Source organism: Tachypleus tridentatus, chromosome 6 (genome assembly GCF_004210375.1).
Source record: "Tachypleus tridentatus isolate NWPU-2018 chromosome 6, ASM421037v1, whole genome shotgun sequence".
Classification (NCBI taxonomy): domain Eukaryota; kingdom Metazoa; phylum Arthropoda; class Merostomata; order Xiphosura; family Limulidae; genus Tachypleus; species Tachypleus tridentatus.
The window spans coordinates 75,017,785-75,032,893 of record NC_134830.1 but is presented as its reverse complement, the minus strand read 5'-3'; the positions used below and the strand labels follow the sequence as shown (position 1 = coordinate 75,032,893).

Sequence of the window (15,109 nt, the reverse complement as noted above, 5' to 3'; positions counted from 1 at the left end):
AATATATACAAGTAGTTTTGTTGTATGTATTTCACAATCTGACATAATGTATTTTAACCCTAATACGTTAGGCAGGTTAGAGATATAAAATTTTGGTCTTCAGTTTCATTCGATTTTCATCAATGGCGCAAGTTAGGAAATTAAATATTTATCATAGTGTGAATTCAGATCTATTCAAATAAACAGGCCCTCCTCTAGAGGCACAGAGGAACGTCTGCGAAATTACAACACTAGAAACCAGGTTTTGATATGCGTGGTGGGCAGAGCACTGATAGCCAATTGTGTAGCTTTTTGCTTAATTACAAAAAAGAATCAAATAAACAGCAACTTCACTTACAGATTAAGAAAAAAACAAGTTTTTCCATCTGATTTATCTTTAAAATTTATACTTCAATAACTCATGAAATATACTAGTACCGCACAGACATGGAATAAAATAGTTTATAACCAGCATATCATATTATAACAGGTTTTTACGTTTATCAGTAGAATATGCAGCGTTTTCCCATGCTATTACCATAAGAAGTTAGCTGCTAGCTTGTAAATATAACATTGTTTCCGAAGTGCGCAAATAGGAAATTAATTGTCCATGAAATATGCGGAACTTTCAGGCGTATCTATTTGGAACAAATAACATTTTTTTACAATCTTTTATTTTGCTTGTTCGCTGTTGTTAAACACAAATTGTCTTTGTTTGTTTTTTTTCATTTCAAGAAAAGCTACATGAAGGCTTATCTGCGTTAGTCGTCTCTAATTCAGCAATGAAAGACTAGAGGGAACGCAGCTAGTCACCACCACCCACCGCCGACTCTTGAGCTGCGCTTTTATCAAAGAACTGTGGTATTGAAAGTCAATTTATAACGTCCCTACGGCGGATAGAGCAAACATGTTTGGTGAAAGGGAGATGTAAACCTGAGACCCTTAAATTGCGAGGCAACTGCTTTAACCACGTGACCATACCGAATCAAACACAAATCTACAGAATGTATTATCTGTATTTTGTCCACCGCTGGTATCAAAAACCTATTTTTAGGATTATAAGCCCTCAGTCTTGACGCTTAGCCAGTAATTTTATGAAAAGCAAAATATATAGCTAGAATATTTAAAACTCGATAGTATTGAAATTCTAAAAACTTCTGATTGTGCTTCCCCGGAAATTCAGCTGTAAGTCTGAGAACTTATAGCACTGTAAGTCGCATGTCGATACCCACAGTGGGCAGAACACAGATAGTTCTTTTTGTAACTTTGTGCTGAAAAAAAACAAATGTAAAATTATTTTACTGAACTTATTTAATAACATTTTGAAATCTCCAGATTACATATCTATAATAAAAATAATGCTAATATCTGGAAAGAGATTGTTAGAAAAAGATATTTTTGAAGACATGACTACAATAATATTTTCAGTGCCGAGCGTGACTTACTAGTTAGCGTGCTTGGACTGTAATTCGACGGACCATTGAGGATATGAATGCGTTATAGGAGTTTTTGGTCAGACAAAGGTAGTTCAGTAGTTAAAGTTGGGTGTTGTTGACAAGTTGCCTAACCTATAATTTTAAGCTTAGAGGCGGTAATCGAAAACAGTTTATTTTTAGTAGCTTTACACTAAACTTTTAAAATAAATAAACCACCATATATTAAGTGTCCCTATTCTGATTATTAATTAAACTATTTACAGAATTTGGACGAATCATGTGACATTCTTTAAAAAAATGCTATCGTTGTCCCAGTTCTAAAATACAAGCAATGTTAAAAAACATTACTAGTCAAACATACATTAATAATCAATAACCTGTGGACACAAACAAAAATTGTAATATTGGAGTATGTTTGTTTTATTGACTTTCCAACGGAAAGCACGAAAGGCAAAATAAAACGAAGGAAAAGTAGCAGCTTTTAATATTTCCTATAGTACTTCGTTTCCACTTGAATGTTCTGAATGCGGTTTTGGTTTTTGTACTGATGTAGCTCAGCGTGTGGTCCGAGCAGCACTCTACAGCAGCGGCATCGCCGTGATGCCGCTGCTGTAGCCATTCGTCTCTCACCTAGAAAGCATTCCTTCTCTTTCATCGTTGAACTCCAGTGGAGAGCGTGCGACAGCAGCCGTAGCCCGGATATTCGTCAATGTGTTATGCAGAAGCTAGTCTTCTGGCGCAGTAGGGGGAAAAGCACAAAGTCATTAGCTAGGGATTAGCGAAACTCGGGGGGAAAGAGCCTCGTTACAAACCCCGTCAGTGACGTTTGAATAGGATACTTATTGCCCAATCCAAGCGCAAACTAGCTAGAAATAAGCAGAGGTAGGTAGTCAGGTAAGCAAGTAGGGTAAATAGGTAGGAAGGTAAGGAAGTACTCTTGAACTAAGGCTGGATCTAGCTCACGTGTTCAAAGTGGCTACCAAAAACTCCGCGACCGTAGCTTCTTCCAGAGAAGCTCGGTCCACCGAAGATCATAACACGGACCAGAACAAGGTAACCCACGTCGGCCGTCAAGTCTATCAACGATTCCAGACTTACTGCAACCGCTATCTACCACAGTTTCTACGGAGTTCTTCTGAAACAGGATCACGTAAGTACTACCTTACCTGTTGATATCTTCTACATACTTGCATGTTAGCTCACATGATAAGTTAGATGATTAGCGAGTAAAAAAAAACAACACTTCTATGCGACGAAATCTAGCACTTGTTTATAAATCATTTTATCAGGTACTCTCAATATAACATGTTTTCAATATATTTCTATTTCATACAAAACTTGTATTGTATGATAAAACCTTTTATTTTTGTGATATTCATTTTTAATTTCTTTCTAACTTTCCTAGTTAGAATATATTTCTATTTCATACAAAACTTGTATTGTATGATAAAACCTTTTATTTTTGTGGTATTCATTTTTAATTTCTTTCTACCTTTCCTAGTTTTAAACCATTCATTATGTGTCGAATAAAAAAAATGTAACAGAAATATTGTTTTCCCTGTTTCTTCGCTTTCCTAAGCTCTATGCGATGAATATATGTATATATATATATATACACGTTCGTTCTAAAAATAAAATAGTATATTCTAACTATATGCACCTCTGTTATCTCAAAATACGTAAGAATCCTTTTAATTAACAGATATTTATTTTTTATATTTTGCAACACAAATTGTCCAGTTTTGAGAATACGGGAATAGTTAGCTATTTAAACTCATATAATATTGTTTAAAGCACGTTGTGCTCATAGTTAAGCAAATGATTAATCAAATCGAACTCTTGAATTAGTTGTGAATGGATGTAATTCCTCAAGTAATAAAACGCCATTTTTGTCTTTTTGCAGAAGAGTTATACAATAAAGTGGTAGCAGGAGATACCTTCCACAGACACAGACTAGTTTAATAACAATAAAGTTTTTGCTGCATTAAAACATTATCAAAATTAAAATTTTCCTCGGCAAATCATATTATATACTCTTCATAGTGTGTTATACAAACTGAAGAAGGGTGGGAACAAAATTCATGAGTGTGTAACAGAACTGAGTAAATATCCTTCAAGATTTGTTTGGCGTTCTAGTCTGCAATTAAGAACTTTCGCATGGCCTTAATTAAAATGTTGTGTAATTATGTGTTCGCAAGCTATATAATGTCTATCATTTTATACGACTTACTTATACATATTAAGTACTATCAGAAATCTTTCCACACATGATTCTAAATGAACTATCATGAACTTCACGCAAATAGTAGAAACAACCATTATATTTAACAGACTGTTTATTCAAGTAAACCACACTTGTAACAGGAAAACAAATCTACTATACAGATATTATTCTTTTTTTTTCATTAACAGGTTACCATGGTGAACTTTATATAAATTTGTTGACGGCAACTTAGAGATAATCACGTGTTACACACCAACAGCACATGGTTAATAATACCCCTCAACTCAAGACAACGAATAAACCTATTTATTGCTCTGTGCAATAGTGTAGTTTCAGTAGGATGTACATGTATCATGAGAAACATTGGCTTGAAAACACCTGTGTAAATTTTGTTCAAAAGAGAAACGACATTAGAAATATGTTCAACGTTCCAGAACTGTATGAAGCATTGTTAGTTTGTCAATCATTCTAATTAGAGATGTTAGTTAAAGTTTAAAAATAGAAAGCACCACGATAGAGATCGCGCAATCTTTGGTCTGAAATATTTCTTGCTAAACGAAAAAATCGATTTGCTAGGTAACACAGGAATTGCTTCTTTGAAGAAATCTTATTTCAATGTAGTTTGTAAGGTGTGGCTCTGCAGTAAATATGACGGAAAACTTGGAGATAAAACCATACTGCGAAGCTTTTGAATAGTAAACTTTTGTTTTGGTGGTGATATTTCCTCTTTCAATTTTTTCATCATTTTATAATTTAAAATTTCTCAAAGCTCAGTAGACCAAAAATTGAACTTCTACAATAATCCAACCATTTGAGTGAATCTCGGGAATGCTATTGTACCAAATTTTCATGAATAAGCGTTTATGGTTTTTAATTCAGAATCCCACTTAATAATATTGACATACCTCTAAGTAAAATGTTACACTAAAAGGAGAACTTAACATTAAGATCTATCATTTTGATTAAAATTCATAATCCAGATATCAATGTAATTTAGTTAAAAGGGTTGATGTATTGTGAAATTAAAGATATTTGCTGTGCATTTAATTTTTGTTTAAAAATAAAATTGTGTTACGATAAATATCGTGAATATATATGTATGTAAAATCTATGGATATAATGTAGTACCAATATTGTGAATCCAACATTTCCACAATACTTTTTATTCATTTGTAAGATTTGAGTACATGGATAATATATTCCTTTTATGAGGAAACTGCACTTACATAATGCAGTTATTATCCTTTCCAGTGGCCATAACCAAATGAGCTAAGAAATGGAGTTCTCTACATAATCAATGATTATAATGTTTCATTCATACACTGGTGAAAATTTTAAGTTTTTTGAACAACATTTCTCAATGATTTAATAAGTAAACGGACGTATAAAGAAATAGCGAGTTCAAATAGCGATGTTCGTGGAACTTATAAGTTCAGATATGCTCTTTGTTGTTATCAAGCAAAGAAAACGAAACTATTTGAAGCTTAAATCGGTTTGTTTGCTGTAACTACTTTGATATAAAATACTTGATATCAGTTTCTACATGCTGTAATTGTAATGTTAAGACTTACAATAAGCAATATTTACACTACACATTGAATTAAACATTTAAAGTTTAAATCGAAATAACTCTCACACTGCAATACATAATATGGGAATTTCTCTTCTTTCAGTTCTTTTTTATATCCTTCTATTTGTTAGAATATTATATACTTCAAACATTTCAAATATAATATTATATTATGTCAAAGGTATTACATTCTATAGTGCGGGTCCCTTTTTACTCTAGAAATATCCTATTTTATGGAAAACAATTGATGTCTACGAGTTTGCGTTGCGAAATATTTCAACAATAAAATTATGCCTTTGGTGAAACATCTTATGATTTGGGAAATATTTTTTTCGGATCATTTTGGAAGAAATATAATGAAACTCTAACGTGGTTAAGAATTTTAGTTAATTTTTGTTTTAATGATAACGATTTAATGTTGATGTATATATATAAAAGTAAAATCAGTAAGATAGTAAGAAAACTTACCGAGAGAACAATGACTCTTTTTCACATTCTGAAAATGTTACATATTCAACAACATTTATAGGTATGGTGCTTATCTAGTATTTTACAATATCAGTTCGTTTCTTGTTTAACAATAATTTAATTGAGTATATTTCATAATTCATCGAGTTATTATGTTTTATTTTAGTTTTGTCTTTTTTACACGTCAGTTTATTTAAACCAAATGTTTAATAATGGTTGATAGATGAATACCTAAAGAATATCCAGAACATTAAGTTAAACAGTTATTAACTATGATTTATGCTTGAAAAATCTAAAAATAATTATTTAACACATACTCTTAAGAAGCAGGAGTAAATTGTTTACTGGGATTTAATTAAGATATTTCCTTTTTTCTTTCTAAGTGCACTAAGAGAATCCTCTGAAAACCTAAATATTCACTTTTCGTGTTTAAAAGAACTACTATGATCTATGTGTGTCATTATTCAGACATTTACTCTTATGCACGAATAATCTGAACAGCCTAGTAGTCATTGAAAATTGGGTTTATTATAAATATTGAACTATACAAAAGAGGTGGACAAAAAGTGGCCCGCTCCTTGAAAATGTTGTTAATTTGTTATATTTTTTATTAGATATCTATATATGCTTCTTTGCAATTTTGGAGTCGTTAGAAAGATATCTTAGAAATAAGGTAATTTATGTTATGGAATAGCCGGGTTAGTTACCTGATATTAATCCAATTGAAAATTTGTTGTCTGAGTTAAACCGATTAACAAAATACCGCAAGCCAAACACGGAAGATGAAGGGTAGCAGTCAATCTCTCAGGAATATCTGCACAAACTCACTGAAAGCATGTTACGTCGATGTAAAAGAGTACTGACATTCAAGGGAATGTCGACTAAATATTAACTTGTAAAACTGGTTTGCGTTTTGTTTTTTTTTAGTTACATTTTCATGTTTGGTTATTGCAAAGAAACTTCTACGGTCATTTTGTTGGCTAACTGGAGGAAGGTGCGCAACACTTTTTATGAAAATATGTATAAAATCACGAAAAGTTCAGGTATGAGTCCCAGTGTTAAAATTCGAATTTGAGATCGTATTTGTAAGGATCTCGTCGAGTGCGTTCTAAAAACATACAGTTTTACATGTGTTTTTCCGTTATCTAATAAAATATTTCACAAATTAACAACATTTTCAAGGGGTCAATTTTTTGTCCATCTCATGTGTGTGTGTGTATATATATATATATATATATATATATACTTCTCAATTTATGTAGATAGTCAGGATTATTCCACGAAAAGGTAAAAATACTTCCCGTTTTACTAGTCCTATCACAAGTCGAAATGACTACTCTTCTTACAGAATAGGTAATAACATAGGATGCCAATGTTTGAAATAGTACTTACATTTTTCCAATGTGGTAATCGCTAAAACGAAACAATTCGTAAAAGCCGTGGGAATGATCCTCTTAGAGTATTGTAAAAAGATAAACTTAATGTAAGAGTACATTAGTCAAACCACTAAACAACAGGCAAACTTTCTTGATTATTATTATTTTTTGATATGATAAAAAAGAAAAAAATAAGTAAATGTGTCTGGGATGAACGTTCGTGTTTTTTGAAGATAACATTATAAAAACATTTAGTATATTTTACTAGACAAATAAACACTAACAGCTGTTGAGTGCTTGAAGGAACTTCAAGCAGATGACTAAGACTAATCATGGAATTTCTTTCTCTTCTTCCTCTCTAAGGTAATCAAATAAAATTAAATTGCCATTGAACATCACATTGCACTTCAAGAGTAAATAAACATGTTGCAACAAAATTTTAGAATCAAGACTAGCATACAGTCTGAAACGTGATAGATAATTTACATTCATGTGCCTTATGTATACATATACATAGTTGAAGAAAAACTATATATTATAAGCTATTAAACATCATTTACATATTTGGTAGCACCATAAATGATCACTCTTTTATTACGACGTTCAATTGGACTATCAAATAAACATTACCTTTTGCTTTTCCTAACCACTTATAAATTTTCTACACGAGAACAGAATTTAAATATCCTACTGAAATCCAGAGACTTAAGGTTAAGCGTATTATTTTTAATTTTATGCCTTACTACTATTAATTTATTCCTGAAATCTTCATTTGATAGCTTGCAGATTTAATTATTCCATTTAACGCTTTTTAAAGACTTTATAAAGCTTTTTAGATAAGTATAAAATAATAACACGTGAATTTAAGTAGCTAATGCTCTATGACATATCTAAAAAAAAACAAACGAATCCTAGCAGAAACAATACTCGGTGAAAACTTAGAACTCTACATATTGTAACGAAGAAATGCAATTCTTATAAATTATTTTAACCAAACAAAAAATTGCTTTTCGTATAATGAACATTTTTCTAAATCATGTATATTTAATTTTCTTTCTGCACATTAAATTCCATTACAATAATTTTCTTTTAAAAGATAAAGATTGATAGAGTTTCTTGGATGTGTTTTGGTCTAAGCTCTGAAATTTACTCAAATTTCTTAAATATTCAATGATCAATAGGCTTTGTGATATAAAAAGGTTTTGTTCTAATAACTTAAAGGATGTGACGCTGAATAGACATTATTCAATACCAAGATGACAGAAACTGTTATCTTGAACTTATCTTAAATATGATATATAACGTCTAGTGTGAATTTAATGATTGTGAATATTACTACGTGATAGCCTTCAATGTTCAAAGTAGATTTTTAGACATTGCATGATTTAATGTTTACCATTTTGTGTAATAAGACACGCCATGCATTATGTAAAACAAGATATACTAAACATTTCATTTTAAAAAGGTGCAAGAATTTCGAATAAGCTACTTCAATTTAATTTCTGTTTTACTTATAAACTTCGTTGAACAATAGTACCATTAACTGCAGAATGTTTCACAAATTAATATAAACACGGTAACATTAATTAATATATATGTAATAATATTGATAATATATAAAATAAGCAGTTTCTGTCTTCATGCCATGCTCCTGATTTGGTAATACTGGACAATATAAATGGTCGCTTAGCAACAAAACAATCACCTGATATCGTTGTTAGGCCACCTGTGGTGTTTATGGTAAATATACATGTTGATTTATTACTACTAGAAATAACCGACCTTATAACACCAAATGTATATTTTTTTATTTAATTATACATTCAACGTTTCACTTTGCAGCATCTGCAGGAGGTTCACTAAAACAAACTGAAACTGGCAGTAGGAAGCTTCAGAGAGTTTGAATAATAAAATACATTCTATTGAATTTTTAATGCTTCTGAAAAAGATGTAAAGCAAAAAGTGTCTAATTAAATAAAAACTACAATTTGGTATTGATAATAAGATCATGTGTTTTTAGTGTTAATGTTTTCTATACACTAATATCCACTGCAGAAGTTAAATAACATTGATTTATTAGAAGAGTTTGTTTTCTTATACTTTATTTTTTACAGATTCGGTTATATAATAGCAAAATATTTTAATTCAGAAATTATTTAGATTTAGAATTGATTTTTTTCATGAGAATTTTTACGCTCTTGGGCCTAAGGTAATTTATTGCATACTACGTCTTTAGACTTAATTACAAAACAAATGATACATTAGGCTCTCTTATCACACAATTGTAAGTTAAATACATTTTTTATCAGTTGTTTAATAAACATCTAAGTTTGTGACATTAAGTTGTAGACAAGAGTAATATAAAATTTACCAAGGAGTTCAATGAAGTGGAGTTTAAGCTAAGTCTTGCATTCCATTTATTTATTAGACCTAATGCTTAAATTAGACTACAAATAGACCTATAATTACTAACGCTAGAGTCAGATAATATCGCAGCTAAATGTGTATAGGTGTGAACGCATAGTATGAGAATTACGCAATTAAAGAAATTAATATTTATTTGATATTTTCGTGCTTTGTTTGTTTGTTTTTGTTTTAATTTCGCCCAAAGCTACACGAGGGCTATCTGAGCTATTCGTCCTTAATTTAGCAGCGTAAGACTAGAGGGAAAACAGCTAGTCATCACCACCCACCGCAAACTCTTGAATAGTGGGATTGACCGTCACTTTTGACGAGCTATATACTGGTATTTATATATCTGTTATGTTACTTTTTAAAAATAATTGGCCAAATTAAATAGAAGTGACAAATACCTAGTATCAAGGGATAACGACCCTCACCCGTGTTACAGTCGTATGTCTGCGGACTTACAACGTTAGAAATCGGATTTTAATACCTGTGGTGGGCAGAGCACAGATAGCCCATTATGCAGCCTTCTGCTTAACTTCAAATAAACAAGCAACTAACGAAGAAGATTAGTAAAAACAAAGTGTTATAAGTTTCTTTTACATAATGTACGTGAAAACAAATGACAAATACAAAATAGATACATCATTAAAGTATTTTAATTTAAACAGAAATGATATATTTTAATTTTAAATTATTTTAATATTATTTTTAAACTATAAGATAAAAAGTTTCATTCAGCCTGTGTTAAAAGTAAAGAGAAACTTTACGATGTTTGTGTAGTAATTTACTTTCATACACTTTGTAAGATTAGACAGATTGGGTACAAAGCAGTTGAATTAGTTTAGTAGGATAGCTATAGTTAAATGACAACACGTAATTAATTTAATTGTAAAATACAGAAACCTGTATTATACAGTTACAAATTTTGTAGCATTACAAGTATGTCACGAAATGTATTAATTTCATAGAAATGTAAGAGTATCTTCATATACCTGCTTTTATTATATTGTTTAAGAATATATAAATATTACTTTTGTAACCCCACAAGTGGATTAATAAATCGATGTAGTATCTTCGAACTATGTCACACCTTCTTCGTTCTGAACAAATCCAATAAAACTATGTTAGGCTGAAGTCAAAGTTTTGTTTTGACGTCCTGTTAATAAACAATGAAATTTGTTATGATTGATCTTTCTTTACACTTGAGACTCATCAGATGCAATCTTTTTTATGTAAAAGTGATGCGAAAATAATAGGAACAAGTTATTCGAGCAATAACTACTCATTTACACGTTAAACCAATTTTTCAGTAGGCCACTTTTCAGGAATATATGTTTATACAACACTTACCATTTCGTTTGTCGTTATGAAAATATGATCACTTTTAAATATGTGCTTCTTATTCGTGTGCCATATTTCGTCAAAATAATTAAGAAATACGTTTCTTCTCAATCAGAAGTATATCGATATTATTGATTACAATAATTTCTCTTTCTCGTTACTAAACGGAGTTCTACAAAAGTGAACCAAAAGTTAGTTTGCTTTTACAGATATTATTTTTCTACACATTTTTTTCGTTTATAATCAGAATGAGAGTTTGATCTTTGTTAAAAATTCAAGACAGCGAATGAAAAAAAACAGAGTATTAAAAAGAAGTACAAAAGCATAGTCAAAATGTCAAAATTTTCAACGAATTATTCAAAAGAAGAATAACTGAAATGAAAAACGAAATACATATTCACACCATTGTGAACAATCTTAGGCAGTCTTCCAAAACCTTGACATCAGAAATACAAACGGCGATGCTGGAAACACAATTAATTACAGTAATGAAGTATGTAATAGTTGTCCGAGTTTGCACACTGCATCTATCACACAAAACATTTATGAAGGCTTCAAACGTATTTCATTCACTGAGTGATTCCTTTCTGGTTTTACTTTTTTTTAAAGTTCCGGCAATAATAATCAGGATAAACAAAAACAAGTAATAACTTCAATTCGTAAGTTATGATTGCAATAAAATTTGTAATATTTAAGCATCAAAAATTCTACATTTCAAAACTCGAAAGATACTGTTTATATGAAAAACATGCATGTAACCAAGGGTAATTTTTCGTTATTTTTCAATATATTGTGGTAAAGATAATATAGAAAAAAAAACGCAATAATCTGCAATTGTCCATTATTAGAGCTCGTTTTCTGCCTTAAACATTTTTTATTTTCTGTAATAAAGTGTTCTAGTGCTTATTTAAATGATAGATTCATAAATTCGAATTTAGAATCGTTAGTGAGGATGAAAATTGGTTGTATTGTTCTCAAAACACGATAAAAACGTACGGTACAAAATAGAGAGAAACATTTAAAATAATATAAATTAAAAGCATCACTTAGACTTACAAAGTTAGGCTTTAAATTATATAAGGAATTTTGCAACACGTCAATATGCATTTTAATATGCATCAGGAACAAATTTATTTTTTCATATAATTTGTGTTTCGTTTTTTCTGTAGCGCAAATCTACGACATGGCCTATATGCGCACTGCCAATACGAACACTGAAACTTGTTTTTGCATTATAAAGATTCTGACAATCTTCTGAGCCTTCTGGGCAGGGGATGTCGTGTGTAATGTATATTTTTGTACCAAAGGGTTAAAAGCATTCGTTCCACAAAATGATTTTATCAATACAAGGGAAAATATCAGGCAAGTATTAAATAAAGGGATGTTTAATCAACAGTAGTCTAATTTACTTAGCTCTTTATTAGTTATTTTATCATAAAAATATAGTAGAAATATATTCGGTCGTGATCTAATATAAGTTTATGACTAAGCGAACTTTTCTTATATAAAGCGTAATCAGTTATGGCATGAAACATTTCAAGAATTAAAATGAAGCGTTATAAAAGGAATAATTTTTGTTGTATTGTGGATTAATTACATTTTTACTTTTAGATATCTTGCAAATTATAGATCGTTTAAAAAGTATATTTCGACCTGTACTCCATGATTTTAAACAAAATCTAATGTTTCTTTTGTATTTCTTCTAACTCAACAAAGGAATATATTAAAAATCGATTATTATTTAGGTAAGTAACATGTAAATTTCTCTGATATGAATCGATCATTTTATTTATTTTCGCAGTAATAGTTCGGTGATACAAGATTTATCAGAAAAATATAATCTAATTTTATTAAAAACACGTTACTAATATTGTAATTCAGAACAAATTTTAGCAGAAAAACTGACATTCCTCACTATTTTTGTATAATAAATGAAAGTTGTATGATAATTAAAAAAAATTATCATCGCAAAAGAAACACACAAAGTGTGTCAATATTTACTGAAACGAAACTAAAAAATATTACAATCCTATAAAAATTACACAATTCACTTTCAGTTAGTTTATTTCAATAACCTGAAACAAATTTGTGTGATAAATTTTTCATCTCTTTTTTTATCTTTTATCTACTAGAACTTTAAAAATCATAAATGAATGGCCATTAAGAGCTTTAAATTGGAAAATGTATCACTTGGACTAGTTTACATTCTTCAAAAAGAAACAATCTTTCGCACTGTATAAATTTGATTTTAAACATGATATAAAAGGCTATACCATATGCTCAACATAAAACTTCAAATTGTGCGGCATTAAACACTTAGAGAACAGTAATTTAGAAATTGGAAATGAACTAGAGCAGCTATAACGGACGAAAAAGAACAGCTTAGAACAACGATTATTATTATATGACATTAATGTTGGAGCCTAATTGGAAAAGGTTGATATATGATATTCATTTAACGTTTTCATAAATAAATACCTGAGGAAATTGTATCATAAAACAACTTTTAATTTCTCTTTGAGCAGGAACAAAATTAATTAAAGTTTTAAGGTTTTGTTAATTAAAATATAAATTTGATTATTTTCAACTTCAGGTCATTGTTAACCTTTGTTATCTTCTAATTTAATTACGAGTTTCATTGCTTATATAAAACGGAAGAAATACATTATTTTATCTTGTACGTCATGTGGATGTAGTGGTTATGTACTATTTCTTTATTGAAAATGGCTTAGTTTAGGTTATTTAAAGCAGCAGTTGGATTTGGAATGTGGAGTCCTTGGTAAAATTACTTCCTGGCTAAAAGGCCTTTTACTTGATAGTAAGATTCTAATGTGATCTTGAAAGATAAATATACACTTCATCCCTTCTACAAGCCTGCAGTGGAACAGCGGTATGTCTGTGGCCGTATACTGATAGAAACCGGAGTTTTGATACACATGGGGGGGAAAGCAAAATCTCCAAATTACTTACGTGACCTTATTGACATCACAAACCACAACTTATATTTTAAAGCATTAAAATAGTACGTTTTTTGCGCACATACTAGCCTATTTTCGCCTACTACGAATATATTATACCAATTTTTCAAAGTGTTTGCAATAGATATATCACAACATTTGTAATACATGCCGCATAAGGTAGCAAAACAGTTAAAAGATAAGACTAATAAGCAAAAGATTGACTAAAATGAAACTGGATATGTTAAACATTTAAAAATATCGATTTAAACTAATGTACTGATTGATATTTCATTGAAAGAAACTGTATGCAAAATTACTCAGAATGTTATTAGGATTCAATCTGTTTTTTTATTTATTAACGTATTAGTGAACAAACAGAAATTTTTAAGAAATGTTATCAAGTACTTAATTAAAAATAAAAATTAAGTATATTGACAGACAAAAATGTTTTCTATTAGAATAATACTGTATAATTTTAGCTTTCATATTCAAAGATAAAAAGATACGTCTGGCAGTGTATGACATCTCGTATTGTGGAATCGCTTGCTTAGACGGGAAAAGTAATTAGTGTTCAATTTCATTTAATTTATTTTTGACACAAGTTTAGACCTAAATTATTTATGGAAAATGTAATATGCCTTATTATCCTTTAATGGCAATCATCGAGCTAAAACTTAGCAAAATGTTTTTATTAATTAGAAGCTGTGTTAACCTATTTGTCAGATATGGCAAGAGTTAACTTACTGACATTCATTATAATTAGATAATCTTACATAATCAGCAAAAAAACTCGAAAATAAGACAAAAAGTTCTCGTAATATCAAATAAACTAAAACATTCATAAGAGATCGTAAAAGAATTTGTGGACTAATTTCTTTCATCTAGCATATGAAAGTTTATAGCTTAATAGAGAAAAAATGTATATGATGTTGATATTTTCTTGTTAAAGGTGTTTCGTAGCCTTTACATAAAATATCTCTGTAGCCGAAATAAAGTCATAATAGGTCGTAATAGAATTTGTATAATTTTTTCATATTGCACATGCGCATTTATACCTGTGTGGAGAATAAAAGTAAACAGGACTATAGATTACAACTAACCCTACTTTAGTGTTTGAACATATACATATATATATCATTTCCAAGGTACAAGGAATAAATTATTATTGATTAGTTGTAAGATATACAACAATATTTTTCAGTTCTTATTATAAATATATTTATTCATAAAAAGAACAACAGATTGTACCACTGTATTCTACTTAGAAATAATTATCACAATGAAGTAGAAAGTAAGTTAAAAACTTGGTTCAATAGAGATTTCTTTATGTATATAAGCAATTGTAA

At 29.8% G+C, this 15,109-nt stretch overlaps 1 protein-coding gene across 1 annotated transcript in view; it reads left to right on the top strand.

The window, feature by feature from the left end:
* Nucleotides 1-2,040: 2,040 nt before the first annotated feature.
* Nucleotides 2,041-15,109, top strand: part of LOC143252820 (sarcoplasmic calcium-binding protein-like) — a 122,069-nt gene continuing 109,000 nt past the window's right edge. The window contains exon 1 of the mRNA XM_076505562.1: nucleotides 2,041-2,565. The gene's annotated coding sequence lies outside the window, so the exon portion shown is untranslated. The remainder of the gene's footprint in view (nucleotides 2,566-15,109) is intronic.